Raw genomic sequence first — 15,953 nt, forward strand, 5'->3', positions numbered from 1 at the left:
TGGACATTTCCATTCATTCAATTGCTTATTCTGTAGGAGACAGTAAAATTGTTCAAGCAAGGAACAGCCCAAACAACTAATCTTCTTATACTTGCTAGGAGCTCAAACTAAAAAATCAGACTGTTACCTGTGCTGCAGCTGGAAATTTAATTTATTGAGACCTATGAGACCAGTTACAGTCTTCCTTCCACAGGGGAGGTCCTCCAGTAATTGCTGCTGGGTAATGAGAGGTAACCCAAAGTTCAGTTCCCTAATTTGTTTCATGACTCTGCAGCTCCTAAGGCTAGATCTTACTGAATAAAAAAATAAAAATAATTTAAAAAATCTATATTGTGAACAAAATGTGGGAAAACATCTCTGCAGCCCTTATAGGTTTTCCTCACTGAAGGATGGGCCCCGGTAGGAAGGCAAACACCACACAGTCCCTCGCTCACTCCCCTGCAGTGAGATGGGGGAGACAATTAGAAGGGTAAAGGGTAAAGATAAAGGGTATCGATAGATTGAGATAAAGACAGTTTGATAGGTAAAGAAAAATCTATGTGCACAAGCAAAGCAAAATGAGGAATTCATTCACTACTTCCCATTGGCAGGCAGATATTTAGCCATCTCCAGGAAAACAGGGCTTCATCCTGCATAACAATTACTTGGGAAGACAAACACCATCACATGACACAAATGTCATCCTTTCCTCCTTCTTTCCCTAGCTTTTATTGCTGAGCCTGATGTCATATGTTGCGGGATATCCCTTTGGCTAGAGTCAACTGTCCCAACCGTGTCCCCTCCCAACTTCTTTTGCACCCCCAGCCAACTTGTTGGCAGAGCAGCGTGAGAAACAGAAAAAGCCTTGACGCTGTGTTGGCACTGTTCAGCAATACCTAAGATATCCCTGTTTTCATCAACAATCCGAAACAAAGCACCATGTGAGCTACTACTACCCAAGGGAATGGAATGAAGCTGCAACGGGGAAGGTTTAAGTTGGATATCAGGAAAAGGTTCTTCACTGAGAGGGTGGTCGGGCACTGGAACAGGCTCCCCAGGGAAGTGGTCACAGCACCAAGCTTGACTGAGTTAGAGAAGCGTCTGGACGACGCTCTCAGTCATATGCTCTGATTCGGCTGGTCCTGTGTGGAGCCAGGAGTTGGACTCGATGATCCTTATGGGTCCCTTCCAACTCAGGATATTCTATGATCCTATGATTCTATGATTCTATACTATGAAGAATATTAACTCTACCCCAGTCAAACCCAGTACAACAGGCCATGGGACTCCTGCTTTGCTGAGGAAGAATGTTAAGTTGCTAACAGTAAAGTATTCAGGACATCCAAACTACTTAGTCTTTTCTCTATATATTCAGTTATCTATGATGTAAATTTTTTATTGTAAGAGATCTAGAAATAGTACTTTTTAGGTAATTGTGCAATACTTAGCAGAATAGATTTAGAATTTAAGTGGAGCTGCCAGGCTAATGCACATTTTACATAACATTGGCAATTGTCACCAACTAAAATTCCAGATATGGGTAGTGAGTTTTCAGAAGTTCTCACTAAAAATGAAGTTAACTGAATTTTTTTTCTTTTTTCTTTTTTCTTTTTCTTTTTTTTTTACCTGTGCACTGCAAACATTGTGAAACAGAACTCTTGTATGAACTGGCACATTTCTCAATCAAACAAACAAAGAACTATAAATACATAACAGATAACTATGGATATTTTTTATGCTCATGTTCCACAACCACTCCTGGCTCCTGTCCCTAGCTTCCTACCTCCATACTATAGCAGGAATCAAGCACACAGCTGTCTCCATATTTATCCTTTTCACTGGAGAGGAATCTTGGGCACCCAGGCTAGATCAAGAAGACAAGATCCTCTTTACCTGAGTAGGCACCTTAAACATGACATAAAACTACACATGACCAGGAGAGACTTTGGATTCAGTTTATATGAGAGACGATTGAACTTCACTGTTGTAACTAAATGCTCGTTCAGCAGTCAAAGATTTTGGGCAGGGAAATTACTGTTTTTAAGAGGTCAAAGGAGAATATTCTGGATGGTCTGAACAATTCATATAGTTATGGCCAATGCTGCTGTAAGATCCCAAATCAAAATCAATTATGGCCAACAATAAGTAAAGTGAAAGGTAGATTGCTGTCAATTTTAGCCTTCACAGTTTCAGCTTTGTGAAAGTTAGTATCTAAATTGCACTCTGTGAAACCTGTTATCAGTGGGGTGAGCCTAAAATTGAAAAGTAATAATTCATTTCCAATTGTTCTTACTTTGATTTAAAAAAAAAAAAAAAAAAGAAATAAAGGCAACAAATTACTTTTCCTTCCACAGAGCTACTAAGCATGCTCTTCAAACCGAACATGTGTGTCCCATAAGATATAATGAAAATGCAATTACTACATAGAGGCATTATTAGATGTCAATGTTAGTTGACTCTACAATTAATTGCTAATGATCTGCTGTGTATACTGTGGTAATATGTCTAGGTGGACAACAATTTAAATTCAGTGGTGTTTGAATATGGTGAGTAAAATAAATCCCTATATCTCTAGATCTAGAAGTGAAGGCAAAAGAACTAGCTTTTTAATCATCAGATGGAGTGAGTAAGCAGTGCAATAAAAATCAAAGGAATAGGTTTAAACACCACTGTGACATGCAAAAATACTTAAGTAAACAAATCTTGCACAATACATGATATGGAGTACCAAGAATCAACTTTTGATATCCATGTTAAGCAATGAGGTGAAAGAGAATAGCTCCAGAATATTTTGCCTTCTCATGCTAATAGTGAAGCCTTTGATTACTGTAAGTCATCAGCATTCAGGACTCTGTCCGAGTGTCCTGCCAAAATCCAAGAGGATTTTGTGCCTAGAGAAATACTAAGCATTGTATTATCACCCAAAATGAGTGGAGTACTTTCAATTCTGTTTTGGTCTATACTATTATATATCTCATGCATCTGTCTGTTATGACATCCTGAAAACTATAGAAACTCATTTTCATCCCAGTTTCTTCAAAAGGAACATTTGACTTCTCAGTTTGAATGATGAATTTTTACAGGAATGGTTTTAGCACATTTTCTTGAATTTGATTTTGATTTCTGTTGATCTTTGTGAGCGTGTTTGCCAAGGGAAGATTCACAAATGAAACAGGCAAAGAAAGACATAAGAGCAATGTAATCATCAATATCATGGCTGGTACATAAAAACTGAGAGCAATTGTTTATTTAGAGTCAGGGCAGTAAGCACCATTTATTATTCACCTTGTCTGATACTTCTCATAATAAGCCCCTGTGACCACTTATAATTGCAGCAGACTGTAACAGTATGGTTGGGTTAAAAATTTGGAATGTCAACTGTCTGCATTCATCTAAATAATTTCTGAAATGTCTGTAATAATTTCTGCATTCCTGAAATTGTGGCAGGTAGTATTTATGTGGGGTGTTTGTTTTTCTTTAAATATAGTCACTAAAATATCAACAAGCACCTATTTACATCAGACTTTGCAGCATGGACTTGAAGTCAGAGAGGAGGCCTTTTGTCTTTGAAAAATCTCATTACACAGGAAAGCATATGTAGAGCAGATTACCTAAAACCTGTAAAGATTTTCTTCTTCACTTGACTTCATTTGTTAATATACAACAGCCTCTGTAAACTGCTCTGAAGATGTGCCTTCCTAAGAGAGCACTCTTCACCTCTTATAGTTAATGTATGTTTCTAAAAAAAAAAAAAAAAAAGATGAAATGGTTAAAATGGATATTGCAGGGAAATCTGTGGGCTAGACAGAATAATTGAACTTAGAGACTTTTAATCCCCTTTCTTTCAAATCCCTCAGATTCATATTCTTCATTCTCTTCATTCATTCATTCAAGTGAGGAGAAAAGAGTTTAGGACTGGTCTTCAGAGAGAAACAACCTACCTGAACGGAGGCCAAAGTGACACGAAAAATAACTACTAGTAAGCTAATGAGAGATGTAAGATTATGAATTCTGAGCCATTTTACTTCTCAGGTAGAATCAAGACTCTGGAGTCTGATCTTTCCTTTGCTGTCATCAATTGTGACAGATGCCATTGTCAATGTATGATCTATTTATTCTGCTAAAACCAATGGCAGAAATCTCTGCAGTAGATGAGAAGACTCCAGGGTAGTCACATCTCACTTGGTTGTTATACAATGATAAGAAGCTAGTGTTTGTTCAAAATTTGCATTAATTGCATCAATATCCTATAATCATATTTTCCGTAAAACCAAATGCTCACCAAGGAGGTGACTAGTTGACCTTAGTGTAGCCAGGGCTATGGAATCACAGAATGGTTGAGGTTGGCAGGAACCTCTGGTGATTGCCCAGGCAACCACCACTGCTCAAAGCATCAGGATGGACATCAGGATGATGTCCAATTGAGTTTTGTGTATCTAAAGCCTGGAGACTCTACAACCTCTCTGACCAACCTGTTGTAGTTACATTACTTAGCTATAGTTGCATCATGCAGTACTAAATATGCTTTATATTCTTTCCTCTAGCAGGAGATTTGAGTATCTTTTCCCTACTGTAGAACTAGAGCAAGGTTGTGACAGATACATATATGTATTTCAAGCTGTATTTGCTAATAGCTCACCGTACAGTTGCCTTTGCTTTCTTCTTTTTTTTGTTTTTTTTCTTCAAAGATGTCAGTCTACACAAAACTGTAATATGTAGGTAGAACACATTTATTATTGCCACTTTAATTTTACACTTTTGAAAGTGATTGTTTCTTGACAGATTCCTATTGACATATATATTAATGAACTCTATGCTTGGCACCTGTAGACATTTAGGAGTAAGCTTGTAAGTGTATTCATTTTGGAATTTATTCCTTTGATATCATCACAGGAAACATAAATACAGATAATCAAATATCTAAATTAATTCCTGAGGATGTCATAAGTTTAATTTGCAATAATCATTAAATGTCTGCACCTCAGATGCATTTATAATATCTGTATTTTTCACATTTGAAGCCCAAATCAAAACGCATATTGAAACATATGCTGGTTATCCAAGTGATGTGAATATTGCAGCCTTTAACAAATGGACTGCTGTAAGTTGCTTTGAGAACATTCTCAGATGTAAAATAAAAATAATTTCAGAGTTTTGCTGTTCAATCAAAAACATATTGAATGGAAAGTACCGATCATTCCTCTATTTGTTTTATAATCATACACATCTTAGTTTTCTATCTTGGAAATTACTTTGCATTTGACTTCGTCTGACATAGAGATGGTTCCTTTGAGACAGAAAAGCACTCAGAAGGATAAAGCCATTTGCCTAAATTTGTCATCACTTTAAAATTTACTTCTATGCTGTCCTTATTTTATGACACAGGTTACAGCATTTCCCCCCTAGACATCAGAGAAAATGTATATCTTTTCCAATAAAATATCTGTCTCTGGATTTTGCAAGTTTAGGTTTTAAAGCTATATTTCTATGAAGATTCTAAAGGAGAATATAACCCTGTTAGGAAGTCTGGAGGTCATTGTTTGATTTTCTTTTGCTACCTAAGAGGTGGATTCCATTTCTACCTAGAAGATGGGATCAACAACTTTAAGCATCATGCAAGAATGGATTCTGAGTGAAAAGAAGAATAATTCCTACTGGTGATTTGTTAGGAGTGTTTTTATGTGTTGACTGTTGAGAAATGTAACCCTAAGTATGAAAAATAATGCATAATTAGAAAGAAGCAAAACAGGCAGTGAATAACCTTTTTTTTATTATTTTATTTTTTCCCTTTCCCATGAAGCCAATTAAGGAATGAACATTCCATTTGGTTAGCAACCTGGATTTCCTGGCTGTGCTCTTGGGAGGAGATTAGCTTTCTTGGGAGGAGATACACCACCTATAAACAATGAGAATTATCAGAGTTAATAATTAGTCTGTTTTCTTGTGAGAGAAAATAACAAACTAAAAAAAACATTGACCAATAAATAGCTTTTCTTTCTTTCTTTCTTTCTTTCTTTCTTTCTTTCTTTCTTTCTTTCTTTCTTTCTTTCTTTCTTTCTTTCTCCCCTTGGAAGGCACTGTATACTTTATTTCTCAGAATAACAAGTCCTGTATAGTATGTGTATAATATAAGCAGATAATCATATGACCATATAAGAATATAATTAAATGCTTTAATTAATGCTAAGTACAGTTATCTAAAAGATAAAGTGACCAGTCAGAGCTAATTATCTAGGCTCTTCTGTCATATATCCTCAAAATGGTATTATCTTAGCTCTCTCTAGTGTCTATGAGGAGCCTGCACAATCTCAGATTAAATACCTAGCTTTATGATATTTTGGCAGACATTCATCTGGAGTAAGTCCTAGGCATCTGGATGGAAAATGTCGGCTTCTGAGGTTTCTGTCTGGGTCCTCATTAGAATCAGTGGAGAAACAGCCAATACATTCAGTCTGACCAGGGACTGGTTCATTTCATCCTGAAGTCAGCATCTAAACAGAGGAGACACTGATTAAACAAATCTACACTTCATAGAGTGGGAGTGGAAACTCTATCCGAGATATTTATATTGTATCTCACTTGTAGAAGGTGCCATGAATCCAATCTCTAGCATTCAGTAAAACGAACCCTGCTTTGATGTAAAGACATATGATGTTAGGGTAGGTGAATCCTACCATAGAGGTTAGTTTATCAAATTTAGAATATCATGGATAAGAGGGAGTAAATAAATGCATATCAAGAAAGAATGAAAAATATGAATTTTTTCTTTGTACTTTTGTGAGAGTAGTTCATGTTCTTTCTTCTAGAATAGAAGGAAAGCAACCTGGCCTAGTAGAAGGTGTCCCTGCCCATGGCGGGGGGGTTGGAACTAGATGATCTTTGAGGTCCCTTCCAACCCAAACCATTCTATCAGTCTATGAAAGCAGAAGATTATCAGCAGATGCTGTTAATGTCTTCAGTGATAATAACATTTTAATACCTTCACTAAAATCTTCTCAAGAAAGAAATTACTTTAAATCTACTCCCTGTTTTACAGCTTCGTCTAATCATGACATATTAATCCATGCGGAACTGTGAACTGGAAAGTTGCTTCCTCTTGATCCTGTTGTAGAAGCTCAATTTGTTTTCTGTTGTTTTAGTTGTCTGCCTTTTTGCTGGTTTATGCAAGTAAAGAGTACTGTTAAATCAAGGATTGGAGGACAAAGAAATACAAAATGTTTTATTCAGCTCAAGGAGATGTTTTAATGTTCTTTTCGATCATTTCACAGAGAACACAAACATCCTTCTTTCATGCATGGTTTCGTTCAAAATTAGCTTTTATCATCCTTTCATTAGCTCAGTGCCATAACTAGTCTTTTTTTATAAGGAGAAGATGCTACTGTTTAGCATATTTAATTATCTTTCTCCATGTGGAAAATTCCTAAACAATCTTTAAAGTAGGGTTCTGACATTTTTTATTTCTTCAAGCTAATATCTAAGATATTTCTCTAGTTTTGCCTTCATCTAACAAGACATGAATTTATCTTTTAAATAAATTGAAACATTTTACTTTTTGTGTACAAAGCCTTTCAGTTTCAATATATTTTTAACTTAAGATACCAATCTGTTAATTTATGTTAAACATAATCTAAGAGAGTCCTAAAGTAGGCATTAAAGAAAACACTGTCCTTTTTAACAACTTTTGGAGAGTTCTCTTCTTTCTCAGTTCTTTAAGAAATTTCTTAAGGATGACTAGATAAATATTTCCCTGTAAATATAAATATTTTGTATTCAATTGCTTTCAGCAATAATAGTCAAATCAAATAACCTTACTTCACTGTTCACACAGTCTCACTCTTTCTAAAGTGAACGCTCTGTGTTCATTACTCCTCAGCCATAAATTACAATGTTAAGTTAATAGACTTATTATAGATCCTTCATACTTTTTATACTGTCAACCTCATTCATCTTAGCACCTAAAACTCTTCACATGGTGTTTTTAATCTGGAGTTTTAAACAAACGTTTGCCCCCTTTTTTTCCAATAATCTATGGTCCCTTCACTTAATTGTAACCTTTTAACTCATATTTACTCTTTTTTTTACTCATATTGACAGAAAAAAAAAATACACTTTATCTCTGCTAAGGCAGTGCCTCATAAGAGCCTATTTTCTTATGATATGTATATCTGCCTTTATTAATGTTAGTAAGAACAATACATAAATTCTGTCAATGAAAGAAAGACATCATAATTAGTGTTTTACATAAAATCTCTGAGTAAAATTCTTTGTTCCTAAATTCATGGTATTTTCCATCTAAAACCATTGAAATGTCTTTTTCTCTGCACTGTAATGCATAGTATATCTACACCAAGAACTTAACACCGTGATTTTATGATTAAATACTAAAAAGAAAAGATAATTTGAAAAGCTGTTGTCATCTAAATTTTCCCTATGGTTTTGTTTAATATTACAATATTTTTCTTCTAATAAGCAATTTTTATATCATTTAATTGATTTTCTCTCTCCCTTTTTCTCTTTTTCCCTTTTCCCACATTTTTCCCCCCTTTCCTGCCATTTTTCTCCCTTTTTCCCACCTTTCCCCCTTTTCCCCACCTTTCCCCCACTTTTTCCCTGCCCTATTCTGCTGTGTTCTATTCTTTCCTTTAACATTCTTTAACATCCATACAAACAATATGTTTTACTTCCCTTCAGCTCCTCCTGTCCAACCCAGTTTTCCAATAAAGAGTTTTCTCTTTTGATTCAAGATGAGGACTGTGTGTTTACATATGTTCTCCTCCCTGGTCCTTTTTATTGTTTTGGGTGTTTTTCTGTCCTTACCTATTTTGGTCTGCCAGTGCCACTGTCTGAGCACTTTCCCAAGGTAAAGAGAGCAAACTAATTAGCAGTTGTCACAAATCATTAATTTTCCACTCCTGACACCAGGTGGAAATGGTGTACAGGTGTATCAGTGAGGGAACTGGGATCAATATAATTTTGGGGTTAACTTAAAGGTGTTTCTTCCTTAAAGGTGATTTGGTGTTTCTTTTTATCCTGGATTGAATTTCTTTGTCTCCAGCTCAGCTCTAACTACCTTGTATTTCTTTACAGCACACACACTCAAAACATATACCTCTGTTCTTGCCTTCAAAAGCAAAAATAAATTACCTTGAACTAGAGTACCCAAGCCTTGAGGGAATACCATTAGTACCATGCTTTGCTTGAGTTTACTGTTATTACCAAAAACCCCAAAGGCAGTTGAAGTCCTTAGCTGGGGAATACACTTTCTGGAATCTTAAGACATCAGCCATTCAGACCTCTGTAATAAGGACTAAGACAATAAGCTTTAGGAGAACAGTTTCTTAGGCAAGAAAAGAAATCGGGAAATAGAAGGAGAAATAGAGTTAAAGACAATTTCAAGAATTTTGAAATAATATTTAAAAAAATAAAATTGAAATTTTCTGGAGGAAAAATTCTCTGAAATTAATATTCTTCCAGGAAAATTAAAATTATAGCACTCCTAGACATTTATGAGGAAGGATCTTTTTTATTTTTCTTACTCTTAGTAGACAGAAAGATTTACAGGAACATTCCAGGATGGCAGCCAGAGAAATATATCCGACTTTGGGAACTGAGAGAGTGGGAGGCTGAACAGACAGAGGGAAAATCAGGAGGTAAAATTTTTGTTGAAAAAAATGACATAAAGCTTGCAGTTAGATAGTTTGTAAATAAATAAAAAATGTATACTTTTGGTTTCCCTAAGTCTTTTTTTACTAGAGATCCTTTCCTCAAGGAAATTAACCTCTATTTTGTATATGGATTTGGAATTAAGTTTTTAAAACACAGTACATTTCATGAGAAAACACTTCCCTTTTTTCTTTTTTAGATCTGCTTTTGTCACAGTCAGCTTTGCTTTGCTCAGTTCTTATCTATGTCCCTGTACTCTGATTCACTGTAGTACTCTTTAGACATGATTCTTAGGAGAAGAGGTAAACATATTATTATAATTTAGATGGATTTCCAAGACATCACCAAAGTCAAAATTCTTAGCATGCTGATAAAGTCTCCATAGTAAATAATATAGAACATGTCTCCTCATGGTTGTTTCAGGAAAGAGTCTGTGACGATGACTTCAAATCCAGAACTATGATGGAAGAATTTTGTTCTGTCGAATTTGCTTCCTAGAACAACTGTATTTCTGACTTCTCTGCAAGAGTGATGCAATTTGAAAACACCCGTCTTGCATCAGGTAAGAGTCCCTAGCTACCCAAAGTTAGAGGTACTGATACTGCCCCTACATTCTCCATGGTTTTTGTACCATACCATACATCATTTTTACTGGAAAGGAAAAGAGGTGCCCTTCACAATCTAGTGTTCACAAAGCCATCTGATCTATTGTGGATAGTATGACTAGAAACTGGCTTTCACTACAGCTTCTTCAGCAGCGAAGGATTTTAAAATCCTCCTGGAGAGGATGACAGTCTGTGCTTTAGGAAAATCCTCTGTGTAGAAAATTTGGAAACAAGTAATTTTCTTTTAAAATACATTTTGGTTTTTATGACCATATTTTCAGCATAATTCCTGATCTTTTGTTCTTTGATTTGAAATTGGATCTATTTCATGATACTTCAAATTGGGAGTTTAAGTGTGTGCTAGAGGATGAAGACTGGATTTTCTTTCGGAAGAGAAACTAAAGTAGCAATGCAATGGTCACCTTAGAAATCACTTTGTTGAGAAAGAAATTACGGAGTTTATTTTTGAGCCTTTGTCAAGAAATCCTGACATAGAGGAATCATTTCTAGACATCTAGGTTAGGTTATGCATGTTCCTCTCTCAATTTGAAGTAACGTGATCATTAGCTAATTTGGGGGGGGGGGGAGGAGGGAAGAAATTAGGAGTGAATACCATTTTCAGGATGTGTAGTTTCAGGATATATGCCTCAGGGAAAGAGTGTAGTCAGTTCACCAAAACTCATTGTAATTGTATAATAACCTTATATCCTCAAGCATAAGACATATCCTATTCTGTGAAACTCTGTAAAAGACTATGTGAAATATAGTATCAGATCAAATACGTATTTAAAACGAAAAGAAAAAAAGGAAGAGAATTGATAGAAACCTTTTCTATGGAGAAAATAGAGACAAGCTGAGAAGATAAAATTCAGCTTTACATGAATCAAGAAAGCTGTATAAACAATTCAACTTTCAATAAAACATAGTCTTATAGGCCATGTGGTTCTTTCAATAGGGCAGATGAAGAAATGCTGCTACTTGTATACTGCATATATGTTATACAAGGTATCATTGCTCATATAACCAATATCTTTTCAGGTTTGGGGTACATATGAATTTTACCTAAATATGCATCTCATATTTCATTCGTCTGCTAACATATAATAAAATAAACAATATCTAGATAAAATAATATCTCCATAAAAGTATAAGATACAATAAAAGCCTAATAACATAAAAATACATTTCAACAAAGTTTGTTAACAACATTTAGGCTAGTATTTTGAAATTGCACCTGTTCTCGACATGTTCACATACATTAAGCCTATCAAGGGCACAGAATAATAGCATCTCAGTGGATGGAATTGTGTCAGAGAAGCAATAAGAACCAATATCTGACACGTTTGTGTAGGACTTTTCATTTATTTTAGGACAAACAAAAGTATACTTGGATGCTCACAGTCCATTGTTCATCAATGACAGTAAGTAACAATTGAGACAGGGTAGGTTCAGAAGCTGTCTTCTCGTGTAATTCATGTATGTGGTGTTCCACATCCATTCAGGGAAAAATTAAACATGTTTAATCTGTATTTAACAGCACCTTAAGATTTTGGACTTGCTAGGAACTGGACTGGGGGCTTCAACAGTCATATATCGCATCTCATTGGACATCTTCCAGTTTAGGAACTTTTCTATTTCCCTTCCCCTAAGGTTTGACATGTGGAAGAAATCAAAAGTAAGGTCAAATAATATAGTACTGCAGAAATATATGGACAAAATTTGGCTCAGAAGTAGACCATGATAACTTACCAGGATGAAACTACACTATTTACTCAGATATACCAAAGACGAGAAGCATCTTGAAAACCCAACCATTTTTTTTACTCTTTTCTTTTTTTTTCCTTTCATTATGAGTTTCATATCAAACTTTTTAAAAGCATAACACAGATATAGTTTTTATCTGTACAATACAGACTTCCTTCTTCTTTGGGAAAACTCAGGATCAGACTCAAAAATATAACTAAAAGCCCACTAAAAAATATTTTGTTTAAATATAGAATAAAAATCTATTAAGAATCTAAATCCATAATAGTAGTCTATTTACACTGACTTGCTTAAAACCCAAGGTTTTACACTTCAGTAATGTAAAAACTTAAAACTTAAGGTAAGACATTTCAATACTGTAAAATCTTATGCAAATAGATTTTTTAAATTTTTCTGATTATTTGAACAAAGACTAGATTTTAGTAATGCTTCTGGGAAGTTGAAACATTCTAAGAAGAATTAGAAACTATAATTTCTTTTCCTTTTGCAACAGAAATATTACGATACATTTAGGTTTTATCAAATGGACTTTCTGCATCTTTGACTCTGTACCTCAAGTAAGAAATCAAGAGCCTAACTTGAGTTCAAGCAAAATATAGTGCAATATGATACTAATAAGCTCCAGCCAGTAGAAGAACAATTTCTGTGTTTTTCTCTTTTCACCAATTATTTTTTTATGTCAGTTTAATTGATCCTTGTCTTCAAAATAATCAAAATATCTACCTGAAGCTACTGTGGCTTGCTAAAGCAATTATGATTAGCCAGTATGAAAAAAATTGATCCAAGATGAAATTTCATACAGCTGAAGATAATGTGTTTAATTAGTCTGTTTTAACCTTTTTTTCTCTATCAAGTTCCCAAATAAACCGTGCCTTCATTGGTAAGTGAACAAAATCCTGAAACATTTTCCAGAGGAACAGGATAATATGAGTTTTCTCCTCAGGAAATGTACACAGGTTTGCTTTTTGAAGATGTTCTGGGTTTGGCTGAGATAGAGTTAATTTTCTTTCTAGTAGCTGGTATAGCATTGAGTTTGGGATTTCGTATGACGATAATGTTGATAACACACTGAAGTTTTTAGTTTTTGCTAGTTGGTTGTAGTGTCAACACTGAGTCAAGGACTTTTCAGTTTCTCACGCCCTGCCAGATGCACAAGAAGCTGGGAGAGCACAGCCAGGACAGCTGGCCCAGACTGGCCAAAGGGATAGTCCCTACTACGTCACGCTCCAGATGGAACTGGGGAAGCTAGCCAGGAGCCAGAATACCTGCTTGGAAATTGACTGGGCATTGTAGTTTGTTGTTTGGGTTACAGTTGAAAATAAATCACTGAAAACAGTACTTTAAATGTCTCTGTATATGCCAAGATTCAGAGTTTATGAAGTATAACAGTTGTCATGTTAAACTTTCACATAATGTCTTATGATTATTTGTATTTTGGGTTGTGTGCAGTAGAAAAAATTTCACATCTTTGTAATAAAATCTAAATTAAGAAGTGTTTTTTGAAAATGATGGATGAGTGGAAAATAATCAAACATTCATCAGACAGTACCAAATAGTAAAATTGTGGCAGTGATGTTTAGGAAAGACTGAATTCAGAGTTCCCCACCACAGTGCTTAATTCTTTAGTGATAATGTCTACAACATTAGAAAACAAATCTGGAAGCATTTGAAAGTAATAACTTTCTGCTTTAATGTCCCACCTCCCCTGGTTTGTACTACCTCTTCAAAGTTTGTTTGTTTATTTGTTTATTTGCTATTTTTGTTAACATATGTCAAACAATTTCTATATATGAATCAGGTTGCCTCTGAAAAGCAAAAATACATAGGAAGGATAGCATAATTACTAATTCATACTTTAATTTCACTCAGCTTTATCCATCTGAATATTAAGTATCCAAGTTCCCTTAATAGTGCAAGAAACAGATACTCCAAAAGGCTGATACACTTTGGTTTTGGAGTTGAAGAAGGGGTGGTCTCTTCATCATTTCTGTTGTCTTTTTGACCATACAGGACCATTCAGATGTCATCTAACACCATTTAATGTTTAAATGTACCTTTTACATACCTAAACCTAAATTACAGTCACCTAAAGAAATGAAGCACTTGTCTGAACTTGATTTTCTCAGAAAGCTGATCTCAAGCAAAGTGGTGTAAGAACAGGTCAGGTGTGTCTAGGAAATTGGGTGCTGAGTATGTCTATAAGTGTGTCACCCAGCAGTGCAGTCTGCCTAAGTGGCATTATAAGAAAAGCTGTACAACAATTTAAAAATTGATAATAGATCTCTGATGGTCAGCTAAGGCTCTCATTCGTGACTTCAGCATATGGTATACAGAGGGGAAGTCAGTCTTGATAAATAAGCATCTTTAACAATTTTAAATTACATGTTTTTACCTTGGCATTTGACACTGTCCCACACGACATCCTTGTCTCTAAATTGGAGAGACATGGATTCGATGGATGGACCACTCAGTGGATAAGGAATTGGCTGGATGGTCACACTCAAAGAGTTGTGGTCAACGGCTCAATGTCCAAGTGGAGAACGGTGACGAGTGGCGTTCCTCAGGGGTCGGTACTGGGACCAGTGCTGTTTAACATCTTTGTCGGTGACACGGACAGTGGGATCGAGTGCACCCTCAGCAACTTTGCCAATGACACCAAGCTGTGTGGTGTGGTCGACACGCTGGAGGGTAGGGATGCCATCCAGAGGGACCTTGACAGCTGGAGAGGGGGGCCCGTGCGAACCGCATGAAGTTCAACAAGGCCAAGTGCAAGGTCCTGCACATGGGTCGGCGCAATCCCAAGCACGACTATAGGCTGGGCAAGGAATGGATTGAAAGCAGCCCCGAGGAGAAGGACTTGGGGGTATTGATTGATAAGAAGCTCAACATGGGCCTGCAGTGTGTGCGCTTGCAGCCCAGAAAGCCAACTGTACCCTGGGCTGCATCAAGAGAGGCGTGACCAGCAGGTCGAGGGAGGTGATCCTGCCCCTCTACTCTGCTCTTGTGAGACCCCACCTGGAGTATTGCGTCCAGCTCTGGGGGCCCCAGTACAAGAAGGACATCGAGCTGTTGGAGAGAGTCCAGAGGAGGGCCACAAAGCTGATCAGAGGACTGGAGCACCTCTCCTATGAGGACAGGCTGAGAGAGTTGGGCTTGTTCAGCCTGGAGAAAAGGCAGCTCCGGGGAGATCTAATTGCGGCTTTCCAGTATCTCAAGGAGGCCTACAGGAAAGATGGAGAGGGACTGTTTATCAGGGAGTGTAGTGACAGGACAAGGGGTAACAGCCTTAAGCTGAAGGAGGGTCGATTTAGATTAGATATTAGAAAGACATTCTTTACTGTGAGGGTGGTGAGGCACTGGAACAGGTTGCCCAGAGAGGTTGTGGATGCCCCCTCCCTGGAAGTGTTCAGGGCCAGGTTGGATGAGGCTTTGGGCAACGTGGTCTAGTGGAGGGTGTCCCTGCCCATGGCAGGGGGGTTGGAACTAGATGATCTTTGAGGTCCCTTCCAACCCAAACCATTCTATGATTCTGTGATTCTATACCTTAACATTGAAAGAGTTTAGTGCAACAGTGATGCAAAAAGGACAAAATAATGACTAATTACATGTCTATTATCATAACAATTATCTTGAAATTTCAGACTATTAGAGTTTTTCACAACCTACTTTTTACTTGATTCATTGAATAATCTGACAAAATATTGTGCATTGGCAGGCGATGAAAGGAAAGTTATTTGGTGGGAACTCGCACTAACCTCTTGCTAATTGGTTTTCCTGACCTCCAAGACCATTTATACCAGGTCTAAAAGCAAAAGCATATGAAGTAGAATGTATTCTTCCACTTAGCTAACATCGCAGACATTCTCTTTCTTCTTTTTCTAAAAATGTTCTAAATGCACTGTACTTAGATCTGATGAAATAATTAGGTGTGATATGAAACAT

Source organism: Grus americana, chromosome 3 (genome assembly GCF_028858705.1).
Source record: "Grus americana isolate bGruAme1 chromosome 3, bGruAme1.mat, whole genome shotgun sequence".
NCBI lineage: Eukaryota > Metazoa > Chordata > Aves > Gruiformes > Gruidae > Grus > Grus americana.